Source organism: Homarus americanus, unplaced genomic scaffold (assembly GCF_018991925.1).
Source record: "Homarus americanus isolate GMGI-L3 unplaced genomic scaffold, GMGI_Hamer_2.0 scaffold24495, whole genome shotgun sequence".
In the NCBI taxonomy this organism is placed as follows: domain Eukaryota; kingdom Metazoa; phylum Arthropoda; class Malacostraca; order Decapoda; family Nephropidae; genus Homarus; species Homarus americanus.
Genome location: NW_024710806.1, coordinates 1 through 14152, shown reverse-complemented (window position 1 = coordinate 14152; position 14152 = coordinate 1). Strand labels below are relative to the sequence as shown.

At 38.7% G+C, this 14152-nt stretch overlaps 2 long non-coding RNA genes across 4 annotated transcripts; one reads left to right on the top strand and one right to left on the bottom strand.

Moving 5' to 3' along the window:
• The first annotated feature begins 6465 nt into the window (after positions 1-6465).
• LOC121875187 lies at positions 6466-14106 on the top strand. 3 transcript variants are annotated; one of them, XR_006090697.1, is made up of 5 exons: positions 6466-6763; positions 7372-7455; positions 7700-7753; positions 11540-11626; positions 13696-14105. It is a non-coding gene; the product is annotated as an uncharacterized LOC121875187 (long non-coding RNA). The 3 variants fall into 3 exon arrangements; XR_006090604.1 differs by having other exon boundaries at positions 6467-6772; positions 13696-14102; XR_006090660.1 differs by lacking the exon at positions 11540-11626 and having other exon boundaries at positions 6467-6772; positions 13696-14106.
• On the bottom strand, positions 10253-11597 carry LOC121876209. The gene is made up of 3 exons (XR_006090769.1): positions 11508-11597; positions 10880-10972; positions 10253-10310 (listed from the first exon to the last, which is right to left on the bottom strand). It is a non-coding gene; the product is annotated as an uncharacterized LOC121876209 (long non-coding RNA).
• Positions 14107-14152: the final 46 nt, after the last annotated feature.

The following is a 14152-nucleotide window of genomic DNA, read 5'->3' as shown; positions in this document are numbered from 1 at the left end:
AAGACCAGCTTACTTTTTCTACGGTGAGTCATTGAATGCCTATATTGTGTAAGCATGTGACAGTTGAGAAGGAGTGTTCACATATTGCAGTGTTTGTACCAAATGTGAGGGCAGCCGCATAAAGCTTGTGTATGTGAGTTAATCCATTTCAGAAAGGATATGATATCTTGAAATTTTCACCAATGTTTTTGAGAACTGGGCAATAAAATTCTTCAATAAGTCATTTAGCAACATGACATTCACTTACCAGAAGAGACGACTCAGTGTCGACACCTATGAGTTTAGCCAATGGGACAAGATTTTCCGGAAGTAATAAATAAGTCTTGGATTCTGGCCAACCACTAGAAATGACTGTAAGTAGTCTAATATTATGCTCACCAAACTCAGCATTGAGTTCACCAAGGCAGTTATCTAAAATATTGTAGTACAGTTGATGATGTTAATCAGCTTCACTATCAAAACCATGAACATTAGAATGTCTTACAGTTGTTTTAGTCTGTTAAGTATTGGGGCAGTTTGTGTTATGCTTTTGCTTTTCCTGATGGTATTCTGTAAGGTCGTGATGATCAAGTTTTGATGAGATATTCTCATTGCCAGTGTTGTTCCAGATGTCTTTAACACTACTGACAAGAGATTCAATAAGGTGAATTCTTGTCATGAAGTCAGTCATGTGATTGTAAAAGCTGATCTGCAGGTCCAAGTGTCGGCAGAAATTCCTTCACACGGTATGCAGTAAACATGAATTTTTCTGCATTTTATCTGTTTCAATAATCCAGTTGCCACACTGCTGCATCACACTCATTTTCCTCACATGTATCAAGTACATCCACCAACTTTTTGTGGTTAGCTATAATTGCTGACACAGTGGCTGGGTGACGTGACCACTGCTTGCTTTCCAATAGTATGCACTACTGTTAACCAAATGTAGCGGATGGTTAAAATTTAATTAATTTTGCCACTTACAGTGACCAGATTATTGTGCACCCCATACTTATCCTGTGAGCAGTAGCACAAAAGAATTACAGAGTTGAGGTCACAAGGGGTCTGGATAACTAACCCCAGTGGTCAGGACATTATGACATTGAATGTTACAGAGTATTTCAAATACATTGTTTGTTTTATTTTTGTACATCGAGGGTAACTTATTCACAACTGCCTGAGTACAACAGTGTGAGGCAATATGCCTGGCCACACACTTTGTTATTCGCATTTGCATGAGAAGTATTCAAGCATATTGTGTGTTTGGTTCTATAGATGGGAAATGATATAGCAACTGAGTTCAAAAAAGTGGATGCAGTCTTAATATATCGGCTATCTTGCCATTTAGAGATAAAGTGTTGTTCATTTCACACACAGTGTATTTGGACCTGTCCGTAAAAGGTTCTGTCTTCACACAGTCAAGGACGTGGTATTCCAGTTTGTGGTCATTTGTTTGATCACACACTTTGCATTTAGTTTTTTTTCACATCTGCTTGAGGGATATACTGCCAGAGGTACTTATATCCTTATCTTACTTTAGCAGTTCCATTATCTTGTAATCTAGTGATCTAGTTCCCTGCTCCATATACATGTTTCACTTGATACTTCTCATCATGGTAAACACTGTATTGACTAATGCCTGTTTGCACTTGTCTGCTTGCATCAAATTCATCAATCTGTTCTTGCCTAGTAACAGTTTTAAGGGTTCTTTTTGGCAGGCCCAAATTGTGTTTAACAGTGTCTTTGTTAGACGCGAGTTTGGCGAGGGCATCAACTCTGTCATGTTCTTTGAGGCCTGTGTGAGAAGGGATCAACAACAGTTTGATCTTGACACCTCCATCAACAAGGTCCACATTTGTGTCTGGCTTCACAGACAAATGCGTGACAACTTAAGTTAAGAGCAAGCAGGATAGAGAGTCAGTGATGACGAGACTGTCGGTGATGGTGATTTAAATAAATTTAATGGCTGAAAGTATGGCAACTAATTCTGTTTGTAGAATGGATGCCCACTTGTTAATTCTAATTCCTTTCTCAGTTACATTTCCATTAGGTTGATCATAACCTAACATCTTCATTTGCACTGAAAAGTGAGATAAGTCTCCTACCATTGGTGTTAGTGGTGGGGTCTTTTTCTTCATCCTATAGATTACAGCTCCTCCCCGACTTACGACCTCCGACCACCTGGACATTCGACCGCCTGGTGTCCAGAAGACACACATCTGTAGCACACATCTTCTGGGGCCTTGCATTTTTTGGGTGGGTGACTGTACCGCTGACACTTGAAGCATCTGGTCTGTCATGGCACGTAAGATCTCACTCAGACGATGTCCCATCCCAGTGTGACTGTCTCTGGAAGTTTGTGGAAAAATCCAACTAGAGCCGAGGTGGATTTTCCGTCGGGTCTCTTAATTTCTCTCTGCGCGTCTATTTCTTCTTCTATGAGTTCTTTAATATCATTCTTGTTCATATGTTATACTTTGGCGTGGGAAATAGCTCCCCACACCTTAACGGGGCCGTCATCGATGACATTAAACGTTGCTAAGTTGTTTAGCCTGTCTCCAGTCACCGAAGGTGAGGGAGGCTGAGGACTGTGTGGCACTTCTAAGAAGTCAGCAATGACTGGGAGGCATAACCCTCTCACATAACCTCCAGTGTGACCAGCCAGGAACTCCTGGTTAAGTAGCCACTGCCTTTTTTATCATGACCCAGTTTGTCTCCAGCAAAGTAAAGGAATACAGATGTAAACCTTCCTTTTTTCTCTCTGGTGTTATCTCTATCAATACAGTACAGGCACCATCTACTTGTAGAGGTTTTCTATAAGTATATGCTGTTGTTTCTTCTCTAAAACACTGTCTGCTGTACTCGAGACTCCAGTATTGGTGGGACTGTGTTGGCTGATGCATGGCTGTGTGCTCATGATCACATTTGTAAATAACTGACGGTCTTAATTTATATGGAAACAAGACTTTTATCAACAAAGTCATTTCATAAGTTTTGAATATATTCTATCTCAATATGCTGTAAAAAAATTTGGAGAGTGAAAATGTTTTTATATTCCTGGGAACTGCCATAGAGCGGGTACCCCTACCAATGAGTTGTTCCAATGATCTAGATTGGAAACTTGATCCACCAGGACTGCCTTTGGGTCTGTTGGTATAAACACAAACTGCTCCAATACTTAACAGTGACTGAAACAACTGTAAGACATTCTAATGTTCATGGTTTTGATAGTGAAGCTGATTTACATCATCAACTGTACTACAAAATTTTAGATAACTGCCTTGGTGAACTCAATGCTGAGTTTGGTGAACATAATATGAGATTACTTAGTCATTTCTAGTCGTTGGCCAGAATCCAAGACTTGTTTATTACTTCCGGAAAATCTTGTCCCATTGGCTAAGCTCATAGGTGTCGACACTGAGTCGTCTCTTCTGGTAAGTGAATGTCATGTTGCTAAGTAACTTATTGAAGAATTTTATTGCCCAGTTCTCAAAAACATTGGTGAAATTTTCAAGATATCATATCCTTTCTGAAATGGATTAACTCACATACACAAGCTTTATGCGGCTGCCCTCACATTTGGTACAAGCACTGCAATATGTGAACACTCCTTCTCAACTGTCACATGCTTACACAATATAGGCATTCAATGACTCACCGTAGAAAAAGTAAGCTGGTCTTGACTGTATTTTGGGCAGACCTTACACAGAAATTGAACTTGGAGGAAAAAGCAGGAAAATTAAATTGTACTGAGTTAATTATCACTATCACATAATGAGTACAGTACTGTGTATATGGACGTTATTAATGGAAGGAATATTTTCTCATTATTTCTCTGTTGTCATTTTTTCATAAACATCATCAGTTTTCATTATTGTCTTGTTGGTTATTTGAGAAAAATTAATTTACATTCAGATGTTCATTGCTGTACTTCAGTTTATATAATTCTTTCCTGTAAATGTTATATACTTAAACTATCATTACATATATGTGTGTGTAGTTTAATAATTTATGAATTCATATACAGTATACATAAAATGTTGTGAGCTGACTCATTAGTTGTCATAAATAAAGTTAGTATTCTGTTGTATAATTGGTTTTATTTCCAAATGGTTTCATTATAGAAATTACACCTAATAATGTCATATATGGCAGAGTCGTTAATAAATAATCTTGGCCCTCTTGGTCGTTGAACAGGCCTCCCCACTCGGTTATAAATCTGACAATGGGTCTTGCAGATAATTTACGATTTGATAAACAGCAACGCCAACAAGAAGTCATAACTAGGGAGGGAAAATGAAATATAAGAACATAAGTTTCACTCATTAACCAATATTACTCAAAAGAAATTGGAAATGTATTTAAACTCATTATTATGGGATTTGATTCCAACAATATAATTCTCATAATTTATAATGTGCATATAATAGGTTTAAGATCCTACTTAACCAAACCAAAAAATAAATAAGGGATTTGTGGAGATAATAGACTCATGAATCTGGATAGTAAAGCCTAAAAGAAAAAAAACACAATCAATTTTATATACCGGTACATGGTAATAAAACCACCAATGTGAGGGTCTGTCATTTATTGACAAGTTAAGTACAGTATTACCGGAGTCAATGTTTATTGGTTTAAGAGCGGACAACAACACAGGCTGCCACGTCATATTTTTTGGTAGATTGTTTACAGTAAATAGTTAAATTCTCTGTGTCAAAGAGCGTGGAGACATCATTTTAGTGTCACATGATCAGTTCTTCACCGTGTTTTACCCCGTACTCTCCGTCATCTTTCATGTCCTGCCCATTACAGGTGATTTATGTTCATAGAGAAGATATAAAAAAATACTGGTATTTATCATTAAAATAAAAAGTTGTGTTAATTTTTATTAGTTAATATGATATTATGTCATTTGTTGCCACCCAAAATTTTTTGATAATTTTATGTTTGCAATCAGTAGTTTTGATCATTCTAAAACACTTTTCTTCTATGGCATTTCTGTCAAAAATTAAGTTCTGTATAAGTGAGATATTTTACATTTTAGTTGCTGGTTTGTTAACCAATCAGATCTTGGCATAGTCCATCTGTTAGGCTAGTATGGTTTAGATTAGGTTATATATTCTATACTGGTGCAATCAATACAGTATACTTATATACTAATGCAAATTAATTACATACACTGTACACTCTTGTCCTATATGTTCGTAGGAAATGTCAAATTTTCCCCTAAAATCAAAACTTTTTAATTTATAAGTTTGTACCCAAAAATTTCAAACAATAGAATCAAATCTATATAACATTTTACATCCATCAAGCATAATTTCAACTTCCAAATGCTTGGTGGTAACAAGTGAAATTTTACCATTAATACTACATCATCCACAGAACAACTGTGGATAATATGAATCAAATATAAACACAGTACTCTGGTACTAAGGGACTCCACCACCACTACCCAATAATGGCTCAGTACAAGTTATGAAGGTGTTATTTGACTGTGCTGGCTGGGCAAATATCCAAAGGGTATTTGACCGTTAGCTGCGGAGATTGTCTATGATTTTAATGGGATTGTGGACAGGATGGCTGTGGGCATTATTACACTAGTCATTAATGCTTATTCATTATCTCCCTTGTGATACTCCAAGATGTCCCACTTCTCTTATGGACATATAATTGGGTTAGGTTAGATAAACATTTTTTAGTCTATACCTAAACTGTATCATAACTGTTAAACGTTGAGCTGTTGGTTAATAGATTTATAATTTAATCATGTTCTATCTTCCTTTACGTGTTCCTATCTCTACTGTGTTACAATAGTTTAAAGTTATCAATAAAATAATATGTAGTATATTCTGGGGCCACAAGAACCTTAGAACCTTCAAGATATTATATTATATTTATAATTTGTTAGTCAAATTGATACAGTAAAACCATTGCTAAATATATTGAATAATAATTATTGGCATACAATAATATGATATATAAGTGAGGGTAAAATAGTGCTATAAGCCGTGCCTATCCTGTTGCTCCTGCCAGCAGACCAACACACAGCAAGTCTCTTACCTTGTCCACAACTATTATAAGCCTCTCTCTCTTACACCACCATAATCCCTGCACACTTATCATTAATAGTAAAACACAAATGAGTCCTCACAACACAATATTACACCAATACAAACCAATTTTCTTCAGAATATTTTTCGATGCTGTGTTTGCATGGAGGAGGGCATGGCACACCACACCCTTCTTCCCAACCACACACTCTTCCTCCCATCCACACCCTCTTCCTCCCATCCACATCCTCCCATCCACACACCCAAAACGTTGGGTGGATGGGAAGGGAGTTGGGTTGGAGGGGAGGTGGTGTAGGAGGAGGGTTGGGTGGGAGGGAGGGAGGGAGGGTAGGTGGGGGTGTTTGGGAGGGAGTGTTGGGTATAAGGAAAGGTGTGAGAGAGGGTGAGTGTATGGATGGGAGTGAGGGTGTGTGTGGGGGAGGTCCTCCCATACACACACCCTCACTCCCATCCATACACTCACCCTCTCACACACCCAACCTCCCACCTTTAATGTGTGTGGATGGGACTAAGGTTTTCTCATTTCTTTCAGATTGTGCGCCTCCGAGGTGAACGTGTGGCTGGTCGAGAACTCCTCCAAACAGGTAAAGTACTTATGACAATATATAATGTCTATATGCAAGTATTTATGAATGTTATGTTTTAAAGTTTTTTGTATTCCAGGTTTGTTTGTGTGGCTGACTGGACCTACTACAAGGTGCTTCTTGGAGGTAATAAAGGTAAAGTTTTTCAAGTTATAGTTGATAGCACTAACAGCACCGTAGTTAGACGTAGAACGCACAGTAGTAACTCCGCCTTGTTCAGTCGAACATGCCGGTCCCAAGCCCGGATAAAGGAGGAGGGCTACTGCAGTGTTGTATCTACCATCGCCACCTAACAAACTTACATTATAAATTGTTCTGAAAAAGGTAATATGTTCTGTCAGCAACAGAGAAAAAAATTACATATGTACTATGTTTTTACATCTTTGTAGATAGGTAATACGAAATAAAGAATTGAATATACAGTATATTTTTTATTTTCATATGTATACACTACACATTTATTGCAATATACAATAACAGTCCAGAAGCTGATACAGAAATACAAAATATCCTTGGTCATATAGCCTGGTTTTATACCTGCACTGTCTAGGTACAGTATATATATCAATTTACTGGCCATTCCTGCAGTCTTATGTTCTTAAACCTACATTACCAAATATTAGCACAGAAGAAAATCAGAAAACTTGTAATGATTGGCAACATCACTCGATATCTTTCTCCCGTGTCCCGCGAAATCACATTACAGTACCACTACCATTATTATTTCTCGGCAGATACATCAGTGATGGTGAGGCCGTCACATTACCAGCGGTTGTGGATTTCTCAATTCAACCTTTATATTGCAGACTCCACATAAGGTGAGTTTATTTCACTAGACCTTAAGGTTTTATAAAGTATCTTGTCAGGTTTTGGTTCTACACAAAATTTAGCTTTAGATAATAATGGAAGTCTTGTACTTTGTGAATAATTTTGGCCAGGCACAGTACAGATATATTTCTAAATTTACCCAAGTTACCAAGTCTTTAGGGGGCGGGGTGGGGGGAGGGGGGTTCATAAGTTGTTTATTACAATTTTACAAGATTTTTTCTTCTATATTTTCAGGTAAAACACTTCCATTCAGCAATTGGTGTGCAGTGTCCAGATTGTCAACATTTAGTAAGTAAAATTCTTACTGTACTTTACTTTCATTTACTGTATATATACAATACTTTCAAATTAATAGTATGTATGCAATCAAAAATGTTCCTTACGGTCATGGCCGATGAATTTCAAAATGAACACGAGACGTCCGTTCTCTCGGTAAGGTTGTCAAAATCCTTTGTCCGAGGCGTCCGTGACTTAAATGCATTATTTGTGCCATCTGTGGGTATCTAGTAGTTTTGATTACATGAACCCAATAGGGCATCACATGGGCATTAGTTTGTAACAGTTGTACGTACAATGAATGGCACTTTGATGTCAATTGGTGATAATTATATGTAATTAATGTATATATCATGTTCTAAGTTACCCAGAAGCCATCATGTGGGTGTATCCAAGTTGATCACTTTAGTTCATGTTTCAGGTATAGTTTACAGTTCTACTGTACTTGTGGTTTATTTAGATCATTATCATTCAACTTCGGAATATGAAACGTAAAGTTCATTCAATATTTATTTATTTTGTTATACACAGACATTGTAGGAGTACAAACCATTACAAACACCTCCCAGTGCAAGTGCCTCTACCACTACAAACGCCTCCCCCGGTACAAACGCCTCCTCCGGTACAAACGCCTCCCCCGGTACAAACGCCTCCCCCGGTACAAACGCCTCCCCCGGTACAAACGCCTCCCCCTGGTACAAACGCCATCCCTCAACAAGCCACCAGAGGCCTTCCCACACTGAACAACAATTACATATTACACTTAATTTTACAAACCACTAAGAGAAATGGATCCGTGCGAGATATTCAAACCTCTCTCAATCCGTTTGATTGATGTCCGTGTATCTCGTTTTACACCTTGCTGATACTTCACCTGTGGACGAAAAATATACAGTATTATAAAATGGAAATTTTTTGCAACCACAACAAAACTGTGACTACCACTGTAGTTAATAATGCTACTGTACATAATGTATCTTGTTATTTTTAATACTTTGTGTGGCTTTAATCAAGGTCCACTCCTACAGTCTTGAATGCATTAGTACAGTACTTTAAGTATTTTCTCAAGTTTTGCTTAATTATAACAAAAATATTTCCGTAATACTTAACTTTCACAGTACACTATTCTTACAGTAGTGTACAGAACACCAATTCTGTTCTTTCTTAGTAAGGTGGTAGTCCTCAAGGTGTGGGATGCTAGACAGTCGTGGTCACCTTGTTGTGTCTGGTCCATCTATCTTGTACACCAACCACCTGCAACATGATTATATTTGTTTTTAGATACTCTACATCTGAATTAATTAAGCTATTTTATAACACAACCAATACACAATATTGAGGTTAACTTGTACTGTATGTTCTTAAATGCACTATTTTAAGTATTATATCAAGTTTTGCTAAATTATATAAAAAAGGTTTCAGTAATACTTAACTTTTACATTACAGTACACTATTCTTAACAGTAGTGTACAGAACACCAATTCTGTTCTTTCTTAGTAAGGTGGTAGTCATCAAGGTGTGGGATGCTGGACAGTAGTGGTCACCTTGTTGTGTCTGGTCCATCTATCTTGTACACCAACCACCTGCAACATGATTATATTTGTTTTTAGATACTCTACATCCGAATTAATTAAGCTATTTTATATCACAACCAATACACAATATTGAGGTTAACTTGTACTGTATGTTCTTAAATGCACTATTTTAAGTAATATATCAAGTTTTGCTAAATTATATAAAAAAGGTTTCAGTAATACTTAACTTTTACATTACAGTACACTATTCTTAACAGTAGTGTACAGAACACCAATTCTGTTCTTTCTTAGTAAGGTGGTAGTCCTCAAGGTGTGGGATGCTAGACAGTCGTGGTCACCTTGTTGTGTCTGGTCCATCTATCTTGTACACCAACCACCTGCAACATGATTATATTTGTTTTTAGATACTCTACATCTGAATTAATTAAGCTATTTTATAACACAACCAATACACAATATTGAGGTTAACTTGTACTGTATGTTCTTAAATGCACTATTTTAAGTAATATATCAAGTTTTGCTAAATTATATAAAAAAGGTTTCAGTAATACTTAACTTTTACATTACAGTACACTATTCTTAACAGTAGTGTACAGAACACCAATTCTGTTCTTTCTTAGTAAGATGGTAGTCCTCAAGGTGTGGGATGCTAGACAGTCGTGGTCACCTTGTTGTGTCTGGTCCTTCTATCTTGTACACCAACCACCTGCAACATGATTATATTTGTTTTTAGATACTCTACATCTGAATTAATTAAGCTATTTTATATCACAACCAATACACAATATTGAGGTTAACTTGTACTGTATGTTCTTAAATGCACTATTTTAAGTAATATATCAAGTTTTGCTAAATTATATAAAAAAGGTTTCAGTAATACTTAACTTTTACATTGCAGTACACTATTCTTACAGTAGTGTACAGAACACCAATTCTGTTCTTTCTTAGTAAGGTGGTAGTCCTCAAGGTGTGGGATGCTAGACAGTCGTGGTCACCTTGTTGTGTCTGATCCATCTATCTTGTACACCAACCACCTGCAACATGGTTTGGATTTAGATCAATCTTAATTAGCCTTAATGTATTACTACCAATACACAACATTTACTCCAGAATTTCTTGGAATCTAAACTTGCATTCTTATATATATGTGATATATCCATACACTCAAACACCCTCCTATATCACCTTACACAGGAGCATTGTCCTTCTCCCTTTTGGCTGCAGCAGTCTTCATCTAGGCATCATCCCCCACATGCCTTCATAGTACATGCTATTTTTTGCATCACATTTTTAACATGCACTCCATTCACCATTGCTTGAGCACACCACCATCCATGCATGAGCGCCCCCACTGTACGAGCGCCCGTCCACTATACGAGGCACCCACCCCCACTGTACGAGCGCCCGTCCACTATACGAGGCCCCCACCCCCACTGTACGAGGCCCCACCCCCATTGTACGAGCGCCCCTGCACTGTACGAGCGCCCCTCCACCGCCCAATGCTCCTCCTTTCCTACCCTTCACACAAAGTAAGTCCCTCCTCTCGAGTCTTACTTCCATTAGTTTTTGGGGATGGCCATACTAAGGTACATAAGTAATTTACCTAAGAAGGCTTAAGTAACATGCTGGGTGTTACATCTTGCTCAAGGTGTCGGTCACTTCCTCTACATTGGCATTCACTTACGTCAGCTGTCACCTGCAACATGTTTAAAGTTGTAATTTATGTACAATGAAGATTAAACATACAATTTCCATCTACCACCAGACTACATGTACTTATACTGTCCCCAATTGTTTATTTTTATACCTTATCTACAAAAGATCTTATTTTAAGTTGCATTAGTGTTTTAGTTTTCTTGATACCTCAACAACTAACATTTACCACAACAATAGTATAGCCAATCATAACAAGCCTTCATCACCAATACTGCTACACTACTAAATCTCTCCACACTGCTTCATACACAACAGTTTACCACTGTTCACTTACTGAATCCTCCCTCCCTTCCTCCCACCCCTCAAGCCCCCTTAGGTATTCCCCTTGACAACTTGGTCACATTTAGCTTGAATGAAAAACTTTACCAACACACCTGCTCACCCCATATGCCAACACACAAGCCATATTGTCCCCCCACCCTAATTACAACAAGCCACACCCACACAATGTTTAATGATTTCACAAGTCCCACAAGCTTCCCTTGCCTAAATAAAACTCCGTAAGTTGACTTTACCTGTTCTGGCATTTTAAGTTATTTCTCCTTAGGTTCAGTATGATGTTACTTCTGGCCAGCTTAACCTGAGGAGAAAGTCAGTACAGTACACGATTAGATTTTGAAAAGGAAACTGCAAAGTACACAAGCTATTGATTTTTAATAATTTAAACAAGTGAAATTTTTTCTAGCTTAACTTTCTGAATTCATGATCAGTTAACTTGTGGCAAATTTTAAGTTACATTCTTTAATATATTTGTTATCCAATATATAAACTATATAATAGGTAACTTAATATTAATTTGGGTTAGTCTTGATTAGTTACATTTAATCTGTTAGGCTGATTAGGTTAGTTAATTTGTTAGTTAAAACCCACCTACTAACAACCAGCTTTACTTACTATTAATCACATTACTACTACGTACTAATGCTCACTAATACTGTAACTAAATGGCATTTAGTCCTGTACATTTTTATAGCACTTTATTAAGCTTTCCCAAATCTCTACAGCTAATCTTAATTTGACTCCCAGCTCAGTTTATCTAGACAGTCCAAACAGCTCTCCAGAGCCCATTGTAAAATTGCAGTTTCGTCGAATATGCCCTCGTAGTTTAGAAATTCGTTTATCCTGTGTATTTTGGGTCGATTCAATGAAATGTGGCCTTAATTTCCAGGGGAAAGCACCCTCTTTAGAATTATATCCCCCCCCCCAAAAAAAAAGCATGGAAATCTTTAAAACTCCTTTCTGACATTCTTTGCTCCCTGGTTAAAATGGTGTTAGAAATACTCCAATAAGGAGATCTAAAGGTTGGGGATGGTTAAAAGTCAGGCGTGTACTGGCCGAAACTGCAATAATACCGAGCCCTCCAACACACACACATTCCTCCAACGCGCACACACACAGTCCTCCAACACACACACACAGTCCTCCAACACACACACACAGTCCTCCAACACACACACACAGTCCTCCAACACACACACACACAGTCCCCTCCAACACACACACACACAGTCCCTCCAACACACACACACACAGTCCTCCAACACACACACACGTCCCTCCAACACACACACACACAGTCCTCCAACACACACACACACACAGTCCCTCCAACACACACACACACAGTCCCTCCAACACACACACACACACACACACACACAGTCCCCTCCAACACACACACACACACACACACACACAGTCCTCCAACACACACACACACACACACACACAGTCCTCCAACACACACACACACACACACACACACAGTCCCAAAACACCACACACACACACACACAGTCCCTCCAACACACACACACACAGTCCTCCAACACACACAGTCCCTCCAACACACACACAGTCCTCCAACACACACACAGTCCCCACAGTCCCTCCAAAACACACACACACAGTCACACACACACAGTTCTCCAGGAGCCCTCCAACACACACACACAGCTTCAGTCAGTCAGTCAGGTCACACACACACACACACAGTTCTCCAGAGCCTCCAACACACACACAGCCGGGGTCACACACACAGCTCCCTCCAGAGCCCTCCAACACACACACACACACACACACAGTCAGTCACACACACAAAGTTCCCTCCAGAGCCTCCAACACACACACACACAGTTCTCTCCAGAGCCCTCCAACACACACACACAGTCACACACACACACACAGTCACACACACACACAAATACACACAAGCCCCTCCAGAGCTTCTACAACACACACACACAGTCCTCCAACACACACACACACACACACAGTCCTCCAGAGCTCTACAACACACAGTTCTCCAGAGCCCTCCAACACACACACACACACACACACAGTCCTCCAGAGCCCTCCAACATTCAGTCAGCCAGGTCCCACACACACACTCTCCACTGCCCAGTGTAGGAGCACAGTGTTGAGTGGTTTATGGGCTGACCATAATAGCCAAGATAATATATAAGTAACTTAACTGATGAGGTTGAAGTAACATGCTGGGTGTTAAGTCTTGCTCAAGGTTCTGTCACTTCTCCATTGGCCTTCAAGTACACCAGCTGTCACCTGCAACATGCTTAAAGTTGTAATTTACGTAGAATGAAAATTAAACTTGCAACTTCCATCTGCCACTACACCACGTGTACTCACTGTCCCCAACTGTTTACATAAACCATTACCTCCACACTAAAACTATAGCATTTTTAGATCTCATGGTGTTGTCCCGACCTCCGTAAAGTGTCATTAATGCAAGAACGAATGTAAGTGTCGTCAAGACCAACACATGTGGTAACTCCAACGAGAACCAGGCCAATAAGGTAAGAAATAAGGGATTCCAACATATGGCGAGTCGGTTAGATTAGGTCCGGTTTATGTTTTTATAGTGTTTGTTTTGTTTTTTTGCATTTTTCATTCGCCGAGCCAATATTTTTTTCGGGAAACACCTCACCAAAAAAATCTATAAAAAACGACCAATTTCCGACGGAAATGGAGGTCATAACCGATCTAAACACAAATACGCTAATATTTTGTTTTACTTTCTAATTGTTGTGTGCACATACAAATGGACCTTTTTACACCAGGGGACAACCAAGGAACCTCCAGGTTACGTTACGTTGTTAGGTTAGTTATGGTGCTTTTTGGTTGTTGACCAATGGGTTTTTCC